Here is a 21,965-nt window from a genome sequence, read left to right on the forward strand (position 1 = left end):
AAGAAACCAACACACCAGGTTTTCTCAGGTTTAAAGGAGAAAGATGAAATTTATTAAACCTTAAGCTTAAACTCTAATACGATTCACGCCTACTGATATACGACGTGCCCACGCTAGCATGCACAGGCGATATACACATGCAGATAGGGACAGAAAAGAGAAGGAGAAAGTATAGTAGAGAGAGGTTTGAGGCAACATCAGAAGAGTCTTTTGTTTACTGTGCTTCGAACTCACTTGATTGTAGGCGGTCTTGATGTTCGACGGGGCCCAATGTTCATTTTAAAACTTGTTCATGTAGGAGACTTTTCTCTCTCTCAGGTTCACATGTTTTCACAAGATTCAGTTCTGTGGGAAAGAGCTGGATGCAGGCAGACAGGTGAGGAGGTAATTCTTGCTTCAGTTCCAGAAGCACATGGCTTTCTGAGTTCAAATCCTGTTTTTTCCAGATTAAAACTCTCTCAGTTCAGACTGAGGCACACATTATTTCGCCACATGAACAGTAAAACTTAAAATTGCAAGCCCCTGACTGGAAAGACGTTTGAACTGCAACAGCCAGTTATTCATGTGACTAAAACTGGTCTGACCGCTTCTTCTGTGTATTGGGGAAGCAACGACTGGGTCCCCATTGTTCCAACACTGTCTGTTACTATTCAAATGTCTTTCCAGTCAGGGGCTTGCAATTTTAAGTTTTACTGTTCATGTAGTGAAATAATGTGTGCCTCAGTCTTGGCAGGTGCGGGGGTTTGCCTGACAGGTCTAATGAATGGAGGGATGTGCCAATTGTGGGACTTGCAAGAAAGCTACTGATAAGTTTAAATATTGGTTAACTGCTCAGGATGATGGTGAAGAAATGGATGTCCATGGACAAGCAGAATGTGGTGAAAGAGCGGAATGTAAGAAAGTGCAGTGCAAGTCGTGATAATGAATCAGGAAGTGACTCTTGCATCAGAAAATGATCAGGACCAGAAAAAAAATTTGCGATAATGCAAGAGTGCAATCTTGCAGTAGTAATCGTGACAAACAGAAAAGTGGAAGTAGAGGCCATTGCTTGAATAGATTAGACAATGAAATAAAGGTCAGAGAATAGTCATGTAACAGAACTAGAAGCAGAAGTCCTCAGCATGCTGGAGTTTTTGTGGCTGCCAATAAACTTGATAAACTAATAAGAGATGCAAAACAAAGGGAATTACATAGTTTGAAAGAGTTTGGAGTTTGAGATGCCAGATAAAGGTCAACCAGCTTTGTCACAGAGATGGATTTGTACTGAAAAAGTCCTTGCAGATGAGACTTATAAGACTAAAACGAGGTTCATAGCTGGGGGCTTTGAAGGGTGACTGGGTGATACAGATGTTAGAGTGGACTCTCCCACAGCTGGAAAAGTAATCTTAAAAACCTTTTTGTTTTTGTGGCCACATATTCATAGGAGTGTAGCTCAATTGGCATAAAAGCCACAATTTTGCAGGGTGATCTGTTTTTGAAACAAACGCATCTATGGCCTGAATGATGCTTCAAGCCTATGGTATTTTTTGGTGAGATCTGTTTTGCTGAAAATAGGTTGTGTTCAACTAAAATCAGATCTGGCAATATTTTATTGGTACCATAATGGAAAACTTTCAGGTATCGTCATGATGCATGTTGATTTCTTATGGGGTGGTACTGTGGAATTTGAGAAATATGTTATTAATTAGAGCGTAGAATTTAAAATTGGGTGTCAGGCTTGTGGGGCTTTTAAATATATTAGTTTAGATATTAAGCAAAGTGAGTCTGATATAATGTTAAGTCAACAATCCGATTTAGAGAGCTTTAACCCCATCTCAGTTCATCGTACTAGGTCATCACAGACAAGTGATCTGTATCTAAAGAACAAACAGAGCAATTGTGAAGCTTGATTGGTCAGTTGAACTGGTTGTGCACTCAGACTGGGACAGATGCTAGTTTTGATGTGTTAGAATTAAGTACTTTGATGAAACACCATAAAGTAGAGGATATTTTAAGGGCAAATAAAACATTATGAAAATTAAATCTGGAAAAAAACTTAAGTTTCCATCCAGCGGTGACCCAAAGACCATGAAGCTAATTATCTTTAGTGATGCTTCACATATGAATCATCCTGATGGGTATTCAAATGCAGCTGGCTTCATATTATTTCTTTTGGGTGAGAATGGGAAATGTCCTTTAGCATGGGAAGCTATGGAAATAAAAAGGGCTGTTAAAAATACGCCAAAACATGGTCTCTCGTGGAGGCAGTGGATATTGAATTCTATTTGTCAAATATTTTAAGTGATATTCTGTAAAATGAGTGTACTGAAGATAGTATACACATTGAATGTTATGTAGGTAATCGTTCATTTTGGAATAATGTGCACTCAATGAAAAGTGTGAGAGAAGATGTTACGGATTGACCTTGCTGGCTTGAAACAAATGCTGGAGAGAAAGGAAATTTCTAAAATTCTAAAATTGTTGCAAGCCACCAACAGGCAGATTGTTTCACTAAAAGAAGTGCATGTATGAAGAAATTGTTAGGGGTCCTGGAGGAGTGGTGTCTCACAATGTTGTAGTGCTTTGTAAAGAATATGGAGATTTTTGATTGAATTTGTTTTCAAATTTTGGTTGTCTAATTTTTATTTAAGGAGAGAGAAGGGAATCTGGAAATTGTACATTAATTGGGTATTTAATTGTATGCAGGTGATGGGCATTTGCTGGGGATTCACTTGTATTTCTATATATATAATAGCAGACTGAAACTGTGTCGGTTGGATCTTGAGGTGTATGAAATGTAATGTGTGTGTCTGTAAATAAAAACTTATAAGTTATAATGATTAGGCTTCAGTTATATCCTTCACTGCCTGGTTATCTTGTTCGAATATCCCAGAGCAATCATATCCTGGATCCCTCCTCCTCCTTCCTCCTGAGGTGCTTGATGAATGTCTGGTGGCAAGGGCTGCACCCTCATGAGAACCATAATATGTGTAGCACATATTAGGCCACCACAAATTTGGGGACATTCTCCAGCATTCTCCAGCTCCCCAGTGGTCCATGGAGCCGTTGTTTTAGAATGCCAATGGTTTGTTCTACGACTTTCCTGGTGGTAGCACTCATTGTATGCGTGCAGTTCAAGTGTCAACGGGTTGTGTGGGGGAGTCATGAGCTACGTGTAGAGGGGGTAGCCCTTGTCACCGAGCAGCTACCCTCTGGTTAGTTATGGTGGCTTGAAGATGAGGGGAACAGCTGACTGGCACAGGGTAAAAGCAGGGTGGCTGCTAACAGGATAGTGAACATTCACGACATGATGCTCTGTGCAACAACTGCATATTTAGAAAACGATACCCCTTGCAGTTCCAGTACATCTCCCTGTTGAGATGCAATGCAGACAAAAGCCATGTGCATGCAGCCAATGGCACCCTGCATGGTTGGGATTTCAGCTACCCAAGCAAAGCCATGTGCCCATTCCTCCTGCTTCTCTCTGATTAAAGAGAAGACTATGAAGTCCTCTCTCCTTCTGTACAGGGCTTCAGTAACCTCCCTGATACAAAAATGGATGGAAAACTGTGAGATGTTGGCGATCTCACTGGCTGCAGCTTGGAAGGATCTTGAGGTATAGAAATTGAAGGTGATGGTAATCCTCAGGGCCACTGGCAGCACTGTCCTCACACTGGTTTGAGGCTGTAGGCCTGGTTGGAGGAGGTGACGCAGTTCAGTGCATCGCAGTTGCCTCAGACACTGCTCCTGGCTGAGGTGAAAGTAGGAGAAGTGCTCTCGGAATACCCTAGACAGGTACGACTTTCTATTGCGAGCACTCCTCCTCCTCTTCCCTCTGCGTGCAGTTTTCCCTCACTGCTACTTGTGCTCCATCTGGTGAACAGATATTTAAAAGCCTACATTTTAAATTTCTACCAGCAAGAGTATAGTAAAGATTGTGGGTGGGAGTGGATTTACATGACTATTACGTTACGGCTCACTCCATGGAAAATCCAGATTTGCCTTCAGGGGTTATGGAGGAATTGTCTTACATTTTGTCTGAATTAAGTTCAACAGATTTTATGGTGATAAAATTAAATGGAAAGGAACATAAAGCGGGGTGTACAATGGTCTGCCGATTGGATACCACTTGTTTTGCACCCCTGCAAAGGTCAAATTTCACCCCCTAGGTGTCTAGTCAAACTTGCCTATACTGTTCTCTACTGATTGTTCTACAAGTGCACATCTAGCCAGGGCAGTGAATTCATTTTCTACAAAACATTTTACTCAGTTACATGTTAATACATATGTAGAAATCCAGAAATTTCCAAATTATTATACTGTATTGAGCATGATTAATAGTTCATTCTATTCTCATGGAGAGCGATATTTTTCTTTTTGCACACAAAAAGCTCATGTTTCTGTTTTAATGTATATCAATTGATTCAAATCAAAATGGAAATGCATGTAATTTTTCTGTGGACAAGTTTGTGCGATACTAATTTAAGAGTAGGAAGAATACCACTCAGTTGTGTTGCATTTATAAAAAGTGCTCCTTTATTCTATACAGTTTTGGAAACCCAATTATGGGATGGATATAAAAGCACAGATTGACTAGCATATTATCAGATTCTTTTGTGGTGCGGGCAAGTGCTAGAGTATAGAGAGATTTACAATTAAGAAAAAAGTTCTGAAAGGTTAGGGCTTTTTAAAAAAAACTGGGAAAGTTAATAAGTGACCTGAAAGAGATCTTCAAAATTTTGAAGAATTTCATAAGATAAGCAGTGATAAATTATTTTCGCTGCTTGGCAACATGCCATCAAAAGGACACAAATTTAAGATAATCATCAAAAGAATTCAAGGGCAAGGTGGCAATTTTTGTTTACAGAGCAGGTGATTAGAATGGTTATGTTTAATTCTGTGGCAGAAGCAAAGTCCAGAAATCCTTTGGAAAGAGAATTAAATAGTTGCTTAAAAAGCATATTAAAAGAGAATAGGGAGCAATTAGAAAATTTTGATTTAGCAATATGGCTTGTGGAGCAAAACACCTGTGCAAAATGACCTATTTCTATGATTCTAAATCCTTCCCCATCTCTCATTCCTCGAGTACAATCATCATCTTTGCTTCCTAACATTTAAGGGACGAAGGCCAACAATTTGCTGCACCTGCTGCACAATTTCTCTAGTTGCGCACTGCCAGATCTGGTTCAATCCTCCAAAGCAGTAAGATGCTTCTCTCTCCTGTCTAAATCCACTCTTCCAGGATTTTCCTGGAAGGCAAGGACAAGCCTAACTATTTATTTTCAATGACAAGCCACCTTCTCTAACTCTGTTCCTCAGTGCTCCTCAGCTTGACTTCCCACACCAAATGTGACAAGCTCATGGATTTATTTATCTTGAAGATCAGGATCATCTACTCCACTGCCTAAACTCCCTCCTTACTCTCTTGTTTTCAGCCTTGCACTCCCCTCACATATCAATTTCCAACCCCATAGCACTCTGCAGCTTTCTTTCCCTATCTCATTTCAGACCCTTATCAAGCCCATCACCCCTTTGAGACCCTGTGACTTTAACTCCTTGCTGACTCAGCTCTTCAACACGTAACTACTACACCTGCAAGGCCCATAACCTCTCCAATTATTGTCTCCAACATGCACTTCCTCTCTAAAGTTCTCCAATCCTGTCATTACCACTAAGTTCTGTGCCCACACATCCCATTACTTCCTCTTTCACTCTGACTTCCACCCTGCCGACAGCATAGTGACATATTTTATCAGCAGGCAAAAGTCCCAAGTCTGCAACATTAATGCAGCATTAGTGGCCTTGCAACTGTTCAGGTCTGTAATGTGGATTCCATGTACTTATAATATTGCTATAATATTTATGGAAATTGAATGTTTGATTAAGAAAAAAATTATTTTAGTAATAGCTGCTTCACTACCCTGACATAAAAGAGACAATATTATCTCTCCATAAATGCTGCCTGACCTGCTGAGTATTTCCATCATTTCTATTTTTGTTTCAGATTTCCAGCATCCGCACTATTTTGCTTTTGCACTATTGGAACTTAAGCGGTACTTTTCCAACCTCATGCTGCTGTTGGCAGCCTATCCACCAGCAGTGAGTCTTGGAAATTCTGGTGTACATGGCACGTTTTATTGACCAGTCATGTACAGCTTTAGATGGGAGAAGATATAGAGACATCTTACATACTGCTGTTGCATAAAAGATTATTTTTTTTAAAAAGGGACTTGCCAAGCACATCCCTTTCTGATTGTTACCTGCTTCGTAATCTATTTACTTAAGTCAGTTAGATAGTCACAACACCAAAGCAGTGGTGGTGTGGGTATGATTTTCAGTGAAAGTCACTGCTGACAGAATTTTACTTCTGTACATTCATCATTCTTATTTAGCATTGAGTATCCATTCTCATTTCCTTGTTACAGATACAATGTCCTTGTCCCTTAAGATGTGCTTCTGACATATATATGTATATATAAAAGCTATAGTCCTGAATATATCCCAATGTCACTACTACTTAAGACATGCAATAAAGTATCAGCTGAGTAGCATAATTCCACTCAGAGATGGCCATCCATTAATGACAAAATACAGGGGGATGGGAACCTTTGCAAGGAGTCAGAGGAGGGGGGATCAAAGACAAGAACAAAAGACAGTAGGGGGAATAAGAAAAGTGATAGGCAGAGAAATCAAGGGCCAGAATCAAACAGGGCCACAGTGAAAAATGGTGGGAAGGGGACAAGTAATGTTAAAAAGACAAGCCTTAAGGCTTTGTGCCTTAACGCGCAGAGCATTCGCAATAAAGTGGATGAATTAATCACGCAAATAGATGTAAACAGGTATGATATAGTCAGGATTACGGAGACATGGCTGCAAGGTGACCAGGGATGGGAAATGAACATCCAGGGGTATTCAGTATTTAGGAAGGACAGACAAAAAGCAAAAGGCAGTGGAGTTGCATTGCTGGTTAAAGAGGAAATTAACGCAATAGTGAGGAAAGATATTAACTCTGATGATGTGGAATCTGCATGGGTAGAGCTGAGAAACACGAAGGGGCAAAAAACATTAGTGGGGGTTGTATATAGACCCCCAAATTGTAGTGGTGATGTTGGGAATGGCATTAAACAGGAAATTAGAGACACGTGTGATAAAGGAACATTTGTAATTGTGGGTGACTTTAATCTGCATATAGATTGGCCAAATCAAATTAGTCACAATACCGTAGAGGAGGAATTCTTGGAGTGTATACGGGATGGTTTTCTGGACCAATACGTTGAGGAACCAATTAGAGAACAGGCCATCCTAGACTGGGTATTGTGTAATGTGAGAGGAATAATTGACAATCTAGTGGTGCGAAACCCCTTGGGGATGAGCAATCATAATATGATAGAATTCTTCATCAAGATGGAGAGTGACGTAGTTGATTCTGAGACTAGGGTCCTGAATCTTAGTAAAGGAAACTGCGAAGGTATGAGGCGCGAGTTGGCTATGACGGATTGGGAAACGTTACTTAAAGGGATGACGGTGGATAGGCAATGGCAAACATTTAAAGAGTGCATGGATGAACTGCAACAATTGTTTATCCCTGTCTGGCGCAAAAGTAAAATGGGAAAGGTAGCCAAACCATGGCTTACAAGGGAAATTAGAGATAGCATTAGATTCAAGGAAGAGGCATATAAATTTGCCAGAAAAAAACAACAGACCTGAGGATCGGGAGCAGTTTGGAATTCAGCAAAGGAGGACCAAGGGATTGATTGAGAAGGGGAAAACAGAGTCTGAGAGCAAGCTTGCAGGGAACATAAAAACTGACTGTAAAAGTTTCTATAGGTACGTGAAGAGAAAAAGATTGGTGAAGACAAATGTAGGTCCCTTACAGTCAGAAACAGGGGAATTTATTATGGGGAACAAAGAAATGGCTGACCGACTAAATGCATACTTTGGTTCTGTCTTCACAAAGGAGGACACAAATAATATACCAGAAATGTTGGGGAACACAGGGTTTAGTGAGCGAGAGGAACTGAAGGAAATCAGTATTAGTAGAGAAATGGTGTCGGGGCAATTGATGGGGATTGAATGCCGATAAATCCCCAGGGCCTGATGGTATGCATCCCAGAGTACTTAAGGAAGTGGCCCTAGAAATAGTGGATGCATTGGTGGTCATCTTCCAAGATTCTATAGACTCTGGAACAGTTCCTACAGATTGGAGGGCAGCTAATGTAACCCCACTATTTAAAAAGGGAGGTAGAGAGAAAGCAGGGAATTATAGACCAGTCAGCCTGGCATCAGTAGTGGGGAAAATTCTAGAGTCCATTATCAAAGATTTTGTAGCAGAGCGCTTAGAAAAAAGTGGTAGAATTGGGCAGAGTCAGCATGTATTTACGAAAGGGAAATCATGCTTGACAAATCTACTAGAATTCTTCGAGGATGTGACTAGTAGAGTTGTTGAGGGGGAGCCAGTGGATATGGTTTATTTGGACTTTGTCAAAAGCCTTCTGAAAGTCCCACATAAGAGATTAGCGTGTAAAATTAAAGTGCATGTGTGGGGGTAGTGTATTGCAATGGATAGAAAATTGGTTGGCAGACAGGAAACAAAGAGTAGGAATAAATGGGTCTTTTTCCGAATGGCAGGCAGTGGCTAGTGGGGTACCGCAGGGATCGGTGCTAGGACCCCAGCTATTCACAATATATATTAATGATTTAGATGAGGGAACTAAATGTAATATCTCCAAATTTGCAGATGACACAAAACTGGGTGGGAGGGTGAGTTGTGAGGAGGATGCAGAGAGGCTTCAGAGTGATTTGGACAAGTTGAGTGAGTGGACTAATGCATGGCAGATGTAGTATAATGTGGATAAATGTGAGGTTATCCACTTTGGTAGCAAAAGCAAGAACAAAGAACAAAATGGCGACCAGAATTGCACGCAATATTCTAAGTGTGGCCTAACTAAGGTTCTGTACAGCTGCAACATGACTTGCCAATTTTTATACTCTATGCCCCGACCGATGAAGGCAAGCATGCCGAATGCCTTCTTGACTACCTTATCTACCTGCGTTGCCACTTTCAGTGACCTATGGACCTGTACGCCCAGGTCTCTCTGCCTGTCAATACTCCTAAGGGTTCTGCCATTTACTGTATACCTCCCACCTGCATTAGACCTTCCAAAATGCATTACCTCACATTTGTCCGGATTAAACTCCATCTGCCATTTCTCCGCCCAAGTCTCCAACCGATCAAGATCCTGCTGTATCCTCTGACAATCTTCATCATTATCCGCAACTCCACCAACCTTTGTGTTGTCCGCAAACCTACTAATCAGACCAGCTACATTTTCCTCCAAATCATTTATATATACTACGAAGGTAGATTATTATCTGAAAGGCTATAAACTGAGAGAGGGAAATGTGCAGTGAGACCTGGGTGTTCTCGTACACCAGTTGCTGAAGGTAAACATGCAGGTCCAACAGGCGGTAAAAAGAGCAAATGGTATGTTGGCCTTCAGAGCAAGAGGATTCGAGTACAGGAGCAGGGATGTCTTGCTGCAATTATACAGGGCCTTGGTGAGGTCACACCTGGAATATTCTGTGCAGTTTTGGTCTCCTTATCTGAAGAAGGATGTTCTTGCTGTCGAGGGAGTGCAGCAAAGGTTTACCAGACTGATTCCTGGTATGATGGGTCTGACGTATGAAGAGAGATTGAGTCGGTTAGGATTATATTCGCTGGAGTTCAGAAAAGTGAGAGGGGATCTCATAGAAACCTATTACAATTCTAACAGGACTTGACAGGGTAGATGCAGGAAGGATGTTCCCGATGGTGGGGGAGTCCAGAACCAGGGGTCATAGTCTAAGGATTCGGGGTAAACCTTTCAGGACTGAGATGAGGAGAAATTTCTTCACCTAGAGAGTGGTGAGCCTGTGGAATTCGCTACCACAGAAAGCAGTTGAGGCCAAAACATTGTATGTTTTCAAGAAGGAGTTAGATATAGCTGTTGGGTCTAAAGGGATCAAAGGGTTTGGGGCAAAAGTGGGAACAGGTTACTGAGTTGGATGATCAGCCATGATCATAATGAAAGGCAGAGCAGGGTCGAAGGGCCAAATGGCCTACTCCTGCTCCTGTTTTCTATGTTTCTACATAAAAGTGGAAAATATTGAACAAGAACTTATACAAGGGTAGTAAAGCATTTTAAGATTGAGCAGGCAATAAATAAACTGCTCATGCTCTCCTCTCTGTGAAATCATCCCAACTCCTCATCGCAGATTGTGCATTCTCCTGTATATGTGTTGGCCTGGATTGAGTGATCAGGGGTGAAAGAACAATGCTTGCCTTTCACCTCACTGACAGCTGCCCACAAAGTTGTAGTGGGCTTTTGAGTGGTAACTAATCTCGCATTTGACCCAGCATGGCGCCTTCTACAGGATATCAGTGGCATCTGTGGGTAAGTCAAGAAACAGCCAGGCTCTTCAACAATTTAGATTAAAAATTCTCACTGAGACACACAGAGTTTAAAGCAGCAAGTATAAATTAGCTTTAAATCAAGTGCAGAACGCGAAATAAAGATCGGGAAAGACAGATGGGATAAAAGAAGGGCATAAAAGGGACAGATGGAAAAAGTAAAAAAAAAAAGTTTGAAATTTCCAAGACTTATTAACTTCTGAAGAAATAAGACTCCACACTTGTAAAATTAAATTTTCTGGGCCAGCAATGTTGGCAATAATTATCACTTAGCAGGGTAATGGATTTTCAAAAAGCATCCGATAAGGTACCACATAAGAAGTTATCCCACAAAATTAGGACTCATGGGATTGGAGATAATATACTAGCATGGATTGAGGATTGGTTTATGGACAGGAAACAAAGGAGAAATAAACGGGACATTTTTGGATTGGCAGGCTGTAATGAGTGAGTTACCACAAGGATCAGTACTTGAGCCTCAACTATTTACATTTTATCTTGATGACATAGCTGAGGGGTCTGAGTGTAATGTTTCCAAGTTTGCTGACAACACAAAGTTAAGTGGGAAAGTCAGTGGAGAGGAGGACACAAAGAGGGATACAGACAGGTTGGATGAGTGTATTCCAACTGCCATGTTCTTATTCAATGTGGTGATGTGTGAAGTTATCCACTTTGGTAGGAAAAATAAAAAAAGCAGAATAATTTTTGATTGGTGAAAGACTGGGAAACGTTTGTATTCAGAGGACTTGGGTGTCCTTGTACGTGAGTGACAGGAAGTTAATATGCAAGTTCAGCAAGCAATTAGGAAGGCAAATGGTTTTGTTACAAAGGGGTTAGAGTATGGGAATAAAGAGCTCTTATAATTATACAGAGCACTGGTGGGGCCACATCTGGAGTACTGGGTGCAGTTTTAGCCTCCTTTAATTCGTTCAGGGGATGTGGACATTGCTGGCTATGCCAGCATTTATTGCCCATCCCTAATTGCCCTTGAGAAGGTGGTGGTGAGCTGCCTTCTTGAACCACTGCAGTCCTTGGGGTGTAGGTACCTAAAGAAGGACATACTAGCCCTGGAGATTAAGTGCAACAAAGGCTCACTAGACTAGTTCCTGGGATGAAGGGATTGTCCTCTAAGGAGAGATTAAGTAGACTTGGCCTATTTTACCTGGAGTTTAGAAGAATGAGAGGTGATTTAATTGAAACAAATAAAATTCTTAAGGGCCTTGACTGGGTAGATCATGAGAAAATGTTTCCCATAGCTGGAAAATCTCAAACATGGGATCACAGTTTCAGAATAAGGGATTGGCCATTTCGGACAGAGATGAGTAGAAATTTCTTCACTCAAAGGGTTGTGAATCTTTGAAATTGTGGATGCTCAGTCTTTGAGTATATTCAAGACAGAGGTCAATAGATTTTTGAATACTAAGGGAATTAAAGGATATCAGGATATTGCAGGAAGGTGGAATTGAGGTAGAAGATAAGCCATGATCTTATTGAATGGTGGAACAGGCTCAAAGGGCCAAATGGCCTACTCCAGCTCCTATTTCTTGTGTTAAAAGTTCACTTACTCCTGAATGCACCAGCGTTAACTTTTTTTTTTCTTGCATTTTTCATGGGAAACTAGTGGCCAAGTACAGCACTTCATGCCGTTGCACTGATTTCTGTGCCGAATCTATTGGCGAGGACTGTTGCAGCGCACCCTATGGAGGAGCAGGGTCTCTGACAGCGACTTCTGGATTTCTGCATTTAACTCTGCACGTGTCAGAACTTTCTGTCTGAATTACTCCATTATAATGGTGAGCATCGTTAGCCTCACCTTTTATTCTCAATGCAAAATATGGGAAGTTATCTTATTATTACATAGAATTTATAGCATAGACGCAAACCATTGGCCAGAACAATGTATTCCAGTGATGTGCTCCACGTGAGCCTCCTCCAATCCTATTTACTTTATCTCCTCCTGATGACATAACCTTCTATTCCTTTCTCCTTCATGTGCTTATATAGCTTCCCTTTAAATGCATATATGCTATTTGCCTCAACCACTCCATGTGGTAGTAAGACCACATTCTAACTACTCTCAGAGTAAAGAAATTAATGAATTGTGAGACCCAGTAAATGGTGCAAGGTAAAAATAGTCATCCTGCTGATGTTCTAAGGCACTGTCGCTTGTGGCTCTCAGTTTCTTCCACTCTCATCAGTGGCACTGAATGACTCAGAATTTACTGCGGTGTTAATATTGGCAACATATGCATAAGTCAAACTGGTATGCTCCCTGATCCTCCAATGACGAACTTACACTACAATTCACTGGAAAAATAATTCAAATACACCAGAGCAAGCATTGCGGCAGATCAGAAGCAGCACTGCCAATGCATCGTTAAGAATTCATTTCAACTATTGATTTCTGTGAGAATTTCAATGTTTAGAGTGTGCAATTAAATACTCTGAGAGTGTAATGCTAATTATAGTTATAAATAATAACCTAATTCATCTCTAATTCCAACATATTGTTTGTTTTCAAAACAGAATTGGTTAAAATCATTATAAACTTGCATTTTTTCTCTAATTTGGAGCAAGTAGGTAAGGAATTCATGAAAACACAACAGTGCCTAATTCTATTAGATTGCTACCTCTAACCAACATTTATTTATATCTGGCAGTAAATTACCAAAAGATATAAACAGGGACAAATAGTGACCAAATATTGTCACAAGAACAGACAGTTCTTCTGCTACTCTCACACAGTATCAGGAGGCTATGGTTGGGAACTGTGAATTTTAAGGAGAGTGCTGTACTTCACGCACAATTGATATCAGAAAGAGATTTCAGAAGCAATGCTGGAAACAGTCACCTCAGGAGGTAATTTCATACTGTTTCAAGGATTGCTCTACTTTTTCAATTTCAGTATTTAGCATTGTGAGAGACAAGTATAAAAAAATCATATTTGCATTACATTAAACCATCAAAAATATTTGCTCTGCTTTGATCAATCTGATCAAGAAATTTTGCAATTGAGATAGCAACTGTATAATAATTCCCACAAGTGATGCTGCCGTTTTTAAACACATTCCTGTTATTCACTCCACCAGCGCCATTTTGCAATAATCTAAGTGGCAGTAGTGATCTCAATAGCTTTAATTCAGTAAATTTCATCTCGCCATTAATTTAAATTCAGAGCTGTAGCAATTAGCTATTTTACTGTTGTGGTAAGGGAAAGTGAAGGGTGGCACAAGGGTATCGGGGATTTGGCATGACAAAAGTAATGGTCTGGGTGACGCCATAATTTCCTGGAAATAGTAATGGTGTTTGCCATAGATGCGCCATTGTAACTTTCCAGCAAATTTTGGCCATTCAATATAAATTAAACTGTATATAATGGGCTGATGTTGCACTGTTCACTAATTGTAGATTTGCAGACCAAGCATGTGAAGCTTTATTTTAAGCCACAACAAGATATTATTGATGCCGTTTTTCCATAATGCTTTTGGAGTGCCTGACCAGACTACAGTCACAAAGGTGCACATAAGGTGCCACGTAAGAGGTGGTTACACAAGAAAATGCTCCTGGGATTGGCGTGTAATATATTAGCATGGATTGATCAACAGACAGAAAATAGTAGGGATAAAAGGGTCATTTTCGGTTTGGTAGGTTGTAACTAGTGATGTGCTGCAAGAATCGGTGCTTGGGCCTCAGTTGTTTGGGACCGAGTGTAATGCAACCAAGTTTGCTGACGATAAAAAGCTAGGTGTGACAGTAAGCTGTGAGGAGGCTACAAACAGGATATAGACAAGTTAAGAGTGCAGGCAAGAAGATGGCAGATGGAGTATAATGTGGGGAAATGTGAAATTATCCACTTTGATAGAAAGAATAGAAAAGGAGAATATTTTTTAAATGGTAAGAGACTAGTAAATGTTGGTATGCAGAGGAATTTGGGTGTCCTTGTACACAAATCACAGCAAGTTAACATGCAGGTACAGCAAGAAATTAGGAAGGCAAATGATATGCTAGCCATTATTGCAAGGAGGTTGGGTATAAGAGTAAGGAATTCTTGCTTGATTATATAGGGCTTTGATAAGACCACATCTGGAGTATTGTGTACAGTGGTGGTCTTCATACCCAAGGTAGGATATATATTAGAGGGGATGCAACAAAGCTTCACTAGTTTGATTCCTGGGGTGAGGGTTGTCTGATGGGGACAGATTGAGAAGAATGGGCAGAATCTGCAGTTTAGAAGAATGCGAGGCGATCTCATTGAAACTTATAAAATTCTTAGAGGGCGTGACAGGGTAGATGTTAAGAGGCTGTTTCCACTGGCTAGAGAGTCTAGAACTCGGCATCATATTCACAGGATAAGTGGTCATCCATTTAGGACTGAGGTGAGGAGAAATTTCTTCACTCAGAGGGTTGTGGATCTTTGGAATGCTCTACCCCAGAGGGCTGTGGCTGCTTTGTGGATGAGTATAATTAAGACTATGGTCGATAGATTTTTAGAAGGGAATCAAGGGATATGGGTATAGGGTGGGAAAGTGGAGTTGAGGTAGAGGATCAGTCATGATTTTATTGGGTGGTGGAGAAGACTCAAGGAGCCACATGGCCTATTTCTGATCCTATTCTTTATGTTGAAATGGATGCTGCAAGGTTTGTTCCTCCAGCCATGTCGAGTCTTCTTTCTTAAAGGTGATTCAGCTTGGCAGTTTGATTCGGCAATTTCACTGGTAGTAATTTTGCTTTGTTTCCAAGGTTGATAAAGCTGTACTTTATTTCCTTTTTGCAGGTGTTAGGCAACACAATGGTGCTATCATGCTGCCTAAATATTGATATCTGCTCCACTAAGGATCTCTCTTTGTTTCCACATGTTTTAGCGGAGGAAGAGGGTTATCACAGGGATCACGAAAAGGAGATTCATTTACACCACAAACAATCAATAAGGACCTTATGACCCCTCTCATTTATGCCCACCAAGGAAAAGTGTCTCCTGCCAGCTTCTTTGACAATCACGCATTGTTCTTCTCACTTCTGTTAATGCTTCAATGCAAGCCAAGGAAAGGCAGTAGCTAAACTTTCTAATGTAGTCCATGAGAGTCAACAGAGAATTTCTGAGTACCCTTCACCTTATGTTATAGCTCTGAAAACAGTAAATAGGGCCTGTGGATTTGCTACACTCATTGCTGTAAATTAGAGCTCTCTGGGCTGAATTTGTTTTTGTGTCGCCGGGAGTGGCAGCGGGCGAAAAAAAATGGTGGCCCGCAGGCACAGACCGTGCACCGCCACACCGCCGCAAGCTTCAGTCTGGCAGCTCATTATAATATGCAGGGCGACCGCCCCCTCCCACCCCCGCCCATTCACATGGCAGAGGCAGCCTCGGCAATGTCATCAACTGCATCGCCTGTTTCTGCACAGGCAGTGGTGTCATTTTTAAAGGGCTGCCATGCCTGTGTTAACAGATCAAAGTTGACCCCCCTCAACTGCAACAAAAAATAAAGTTTGAACACCCCCCCCCCCCCCCCATTATATCAGGAAAGCCCAGATTACCCCTTTTCCATCGCAAATGCACTAAGTGCAGAGTTGACCCCTTTCACCCCCGCAACTGACCTAGGTGCAAAGTTCAACCCATCCCCCCCCACTACACTGACAATGCAGAGTTGACGCCTTCCCCCTGCCAACCCCCCCCAACTTCACTACAAATGTAGAGATTCCCCCCTTCCCCACCTTGGTGGCGCCAGCTTACTCTGTATGGGAAAGTGAAGGCGTGGGAATGCTACGCGTCGCTCGGAAGATCCAGAACTGCCAGTAAGATTGCTCTGATTTCCATTTAAATGTATTTAAATAGCTGATTTGAATATTGAAATCCGGGTCCAGCCGCAGAGCTATGGATGTGCCTCCATGGAGCTTCCCCGGCGTCTGGCTTCGTGGTGGGCCGCCGCTGCTCCGATCATCCACCCTCCCACCCCCCCCCCCCCCCACCACCACTCCCCAACCACGGTGCCCAATGTCGGGCGCTCAACAAAATTCAGCCCTCTGTGTGACAGTCACATATTTGCTAGCCAGTGATCAGTCATTCCCCAGCAGTAGAAATATTTATCTGGTTTATATCATTTGATCTTCTCAGTGTAAGTGATCAGACTAGTAGTGAAGGTGCAAAACGTTTACCTATTCAGTTGATAGAGGCACTCAAGATCCTTTATCATATCTAGTACCAGCAAAGTACAGCAGCCACAAAGGGTATTTGACACACCAAGCCTCCTTCAGTTACACACCACATACAAAAAACATGACAAATCTAACTCATTCAATTATTGCCCTGTCAGCCTTCTCCCAGTCACCAGCAAGTGATAGATGAAGTAATAGATAGTGTCATCAGGTGATATGTACTCATTAACAATTTGCTTGTCGACCCGATCACAGCATTGGTCCAGACATCAAAGGATTTTACAGCACAGTAGCAGGTTATTTGGCCCACGTGCTGTTTGAAAAAGCTATATAATTACTCCCTGCACTTTTCTCATAGCCGTACAAATTTTTCATTTTCGAGGATATATCCAATTTGTTTTTGAAAGCTACAGTTGAATCTGCTTCCACCATCCTTTCAGGCTGTGCATTTCAGATCATACTCCCTACATCAAAAGCAATTCTCCTCATCCCCTTTTGGTTCGTTTACTAATTATTTTAACTCGACGTCCTCTGGTTATCAAGTTTCTTCTTATTTACTTTATTAAATCTTCTCAATTTTGAACACCTCTATTAAATCTCTCTTTAACTTCTCTGTTGGGTACAGAAAGTGAGAGCAGCTGCCCTCAATATCAAGGCACCATGTGACCAAATATGGCCCCCGGAAAACTGAGGTCAATCAGGGTCAATGGGGAAATATCACAATGGTTGGAACCATACTACACACACAGGAAAATTGTTGTGGTTTTCAGAAACCAATCATTGTAGCCCCAGAACATGACTACTCAAGTTCGTCAGGGCAACGTCTGGTTCAACCATCTTCAGCTGCTTCCTCAATGACTTTCCCTCTGTATTAAAGTCAGGAATGGGGCTATTTAATGATGAATCTAGTGTTCAGCTCTATTCGCAACTCCGCTGATAACGAAGCAGCCCATGCTAAAGGCCTGCTCGGGTCTGCAAAAAAAACCCGACCCTAGCCCAACAGAACCACATCTGACCTGAGCACGACCCGGCCCGAGTCCTTTCACTCTTTCCCGCGCCCGACCTGACCATCAGTTAACTTAACTTACGTTTTTCACTTTGTTGCTGATCTGCACAGGCTTAAAATAACTGTAACAAAATCACCTTTCTAGTCCAAAAATTAAATAAACATTGGAGCCACTTACCTGTGAAAGAGCATGACCGACCCTGCCCGACCCAAGCCCGAATGCTGGACCCGGAAGTGCAACTCAACACAACCCGAACCCGACACATGTCGTCGGGTCCTGTCGGGTTCAGGTCGGGTAGCAGGCCTTTAGCCCATGCCAATCTACACCAGGGTTGACAAGTGGCAGATAATATTTATGCCACATAACAATGATAGCATCAACAACTTGCATTTATACAACACTTTCAATGTAGTAAAACATCCTAAGGCACTTCATAAGAGCAGTATCAAGCAAAATTTGATACCAAGCCCTTGTAGAAGGCATCAGGACAGATGACCAAAAGCTTGGTCAAAGAAGTAGATTTTAAGAAGCATCTTAAAGGAGGAGAAAGAGTTAGAGAGGCAGATAGGTTTGGGGAGGAATTGCAGAGCTTAGGGCCAAGGCAGCTGAAAGCATAGCCGCTAGTGGCACAACGATTAAAATCAAGAATCTGCAAGTTGCCGGAATTGGAGGAGCATGAGGATCGCAAAGGCTTGTAGGGTTGGAGGAGGCTTCAGCGCTAGGTAGGGGCAAGACCATGGAGGGAGTTGAAAACACGGAAGAGAATTTTAAAATTGAGGCATTGCTGGACCGGGAGCCAATATAGGTCACTGAGCACAGGGATGATGGGCGAATAGGACTTGGTACAAGTTAAAATACAGGCAACAGAGTTTTGGATGAGCAGAAGTTTATGTAGGGTGGAAGATGGGAGGTTGGCCAGGTGATCATTGGGATAGTCAAGTCTAAAGGTAACAAAGGCATGCATGAGGGTATCAGCAGCAGATCAGCTGAGGCAGGAACAGAGTGGGATGATGTTACAGAGGTCGAAGAAAGCAGTCTTGGTGATTGAATGGATGTGTGATTGGAGTGAATATCTGATTGGAGTGGAGAGCAGATGCCATAAAGCATCAGAAGAGTGGAGGGCAGAAGCCATAAAATGCGAGAGGAGCGGAGAGCAGAGGCAACTCTGACACGGAAGAATATGAAACAAGAAATTCTAAATCTGAAAAAGTGATGTCATAAGAGTGGTGGAGCCCAAGGAATTACAACTAAGTGATTATTCTATTTTATAACTAAGTCAAGTATAATTTATCATACAATTAAGTTTAGTGTTTAATTAATTAATCAGACCTAAGGGAATAAAATTAAAATTAATTAAAAAGAGGATTAAAGGGTTTTGAACATTCTTTAAATTAAAATCGAACATATAAATAATAAATGAATGTTAAGTAACTTAATGAAATAAAGGAGCTAATAAATAAAAACAAGGAGTGGAGCAGAGTAAAACAGCAGGAACAAAAGCATTTTAGAAAGGAGCCCACAAATTTAATTTAATTTTAATTAATCAAATATAATCAAAAAACAAAGTTATATAGGGTTGGCAGTGCAGGTGGTGTGCTGCAACTGGAACATGTGGAAGTTTGTGGAGAGCATCGCAGTCCTGGACAACCACCATTGCAGTAATTTGCAGCATCTTGAGGAACTTCGGCTCACAGTTGTTGAGCTAGATTCTGGGGTGGAGGCATTGCGGGGCATCAGGGAGGGGGAGAGTTACCTGAGTGCTTTGATAAAGGAGATAGTCACATCCCTTAGATTAGGTAGTGTTACAGGTCTGATTAGTGGTCAGAGACAGGATGATGTGACTGTAAGTCAGGTAGGTAAGGGGATCCCAGGTGAAGTGCTGGAAGAGTCTTAGTCTTTTCCCATATCCAACAAGTACAAGGTTCTTGCAGCCTGTGTGGATGAGGACAAAGTCTGCGGGGTGCATGACCAAATTGACCTTGATACCACGGTACAGGAGGCCATTCAAGTGGAGGGATGAGAAGGAATGTGGTGATGGTAGGAGACAGTATAGTCAGGGGGATAGATACTGTTCTCTGCAACCATGACTGGAAGGTCCAAAGATTGTGTTGCCTACCCAATGCCAGGGTGAAGGACATCTTCTTGCTGCTGGAGAAAAACTTGGAGTGAGAGGTGGAGGATCCAGCTGTTATGGTCTACATAGGAACCAACAATATGGGTAGAATTAGGAATGAGGTTCTGCTGAGAGAGGTTGAGGAGCTAGGGTTGACACTAAAATGCATAATATCACCGATAATCTCTGGATTGTTACCTGTGCAATTTGACTTAGGGATAAACAGATTATAAGGTTAAATGCATGGCTGAAAGAGTGGTGTAGGAGGAAAGAGTTTTGCTTCATGGGACACTAGCATCAGTACTGGAGAAAGAGGGAGCTGTTCCATTAGGATGGGTTCCACTTAAACTGGGCTGGGTCCTGGCGAATCGAATAACTAGGTCAGTAGACAGGGCTTTAAACTATTGATGTGGGGGAGGGAGGATTCAGAAAAGTGTAAATTCAAAAGCAGGAAGAGAACTGTGAAGCCTGTAGAGCAGAGTAGCAGTTTGGGTAAAAATAAGCAGAGAGATTAACAATTAGGACATAAGTGACTGAAGTGACATAGGGAAAAATAGAAAAAAGTTGAAGCTAAAGGCATTACATCTGAATGTGCAAAGCATTTGCAACAAAATAGATGAATTATATATGATTATAGATGAATAGATAGAAACTAATGCGTTTGACTTAATAGCCATTACAGAGACGTGATTGCAGAGTGACCAAGTTTGGGAACTAAATATTTGGGTTACTTGACTTTTAGAAGAGATAGGCAAAATGGAACAGGAGCCCTGATGGTAAAGGATGGGCTAAAGAGAATAGGGAGAAAGGATCTTAGCTCAAAAAAATCAAGATGTAGAATCAATTTGGGTGAAGCTAAGAAACAACAAGGGGCAGGAAACACTAGTGGGAGTAGTTTATAAGCCCCTTAATAGTTGTAGTCTTGGACAGAGTATAAGTCAGGAAATTAGAGGTGCATGTAACAAGAGTAATACAATATTCATGGATGACTTGAACCTGAATTTAAACTGGGCAAACCAAAGTTGCTGTAATAATGTGGAGGACAAGTTCATGGAATGTATACAAGATAGTTTTCTGGATTAGTGTGTTAAAGAACCAACTCGGGAACAGGCTATTTTAAATCTAATATTGTGCAATGAGAAAGGATTAATGAATAATCTGTAGTAAAGGAGCCTCCAAGGAAGAGTTATCATAATATGATAGAATTTTATATTGAGCTCGAGAGTGATTTAGTTAAGACCAAAGCTGGGGTCTTAAATCTGAACAAAGCAAACTACGTAGTTACAAGTGGCAAGTTGGTTAAGGTCAATTGGGAAACTAAATTAAAATATTTGATAGTAGATAAACAATGGCAAACATTTGAAGAATTAGTTCATAATTTGCAACAAATATGTGCCAGTCTAAAAAGAGCTATCCAGCCTAATCCCACTTTCCAGCTCTTGGTCTGTAGCCTTGTTGATTATGACACCTCAAGTGTATATCCAAGTGCTTTTTAAATGCATTGAAGGTTTCTGCCTCTACCACCCTTTCAGGCAGTGCATTCCAGAAGGCTCACCACTCTCTGGATGAAAAGCTTTCTTTTCAAATCCCCTCTAATCCTTTCACCAATTACTTTAGATCTATGCCCCTCTGGTATTTGACCTCTCTGCTAAGAGAAATAGGTCCTTCCTATCCACTGTATCTAGGCCCCTTATAATTTTATATGCATCAATTAAACCTCACCTCAGCCTCCTCTGTTCCAAAGTAAACAACCCTAGCCTATCCAATCTTTCCTCATAGCTAAAATTTTCCAGTCCTGGAAACATCCTCATCAATCTCCTGTGTACCCTCTCTAGTGCAATCACATCCTTCCTGTAATTTTAATGATCAGAACTGTACACAGTATTCTAGCTGTGGCCTAACTACTGTTTCATACTGATATGACGGTACTTCTATATTTTTTGTTAAGTTTATTTTTGAGGACTCATGTGTTTTAGAGTTATGGACATTGTTTTATTTGGAAAAACTGAAAATGATTCCATGCATTTTTTTCACTGGGGTCATTGAAAGGACATTGAGAGGTCTTGTTTGAAAACAACATTTACTAGAAGTCACTTGTCTTCAGATAGACACCCAGCAGAGGCTTTTTGACCTGTGGGAGATATTTACAGAGAAGTGACAGGTCAAGATTTATAAGGGTCAGGAGGCTTGACTCTTGAGATATTGTTTTTGGTTTCACTTTGGACAGTGTGTTGGGGTGTGTACTGTTTTGAAGGCAGTTGGAGAA

General features: G+C 41.3%; 1 long non-coding RNA gene across 1 annotated transcript in view; it reads left to right on the forward strand.

The window, feature by feature from the left end:
• Positions 1-21,965, forward strand: part of LOC137369134 (uncharacterized) — a 56,392-nt gene that overhangs the window by 6,576 nt on the left and 27,851 nt on the right. Inside the window, exon 2 of the long non-coding RNA XR_010974876.1 lies at positions 12,051-12,222. This is a non-coding gene — a long non-coding RNA (uncharacterized lncRNA). The remainder of the gene's footprint in view (positions 1-12,050; positions 12,223-21,965) is intronic.

This window comes from Heterodontus francisci, chromosome 4 (genome assembly GCF_036365525.1).
Source record: "Heterodontus francisci isolate sHetFra1 chromosome 4, sHetFra1.hap1, whole genome shotgun sequence".
NCBI classification, from domain to species: Eukaryota; Metazoa; Chordata; class Chondrichthyes; order Heterodontiformes; family Heterodontidae; genus Heterodontus; species Heterodontus francisci.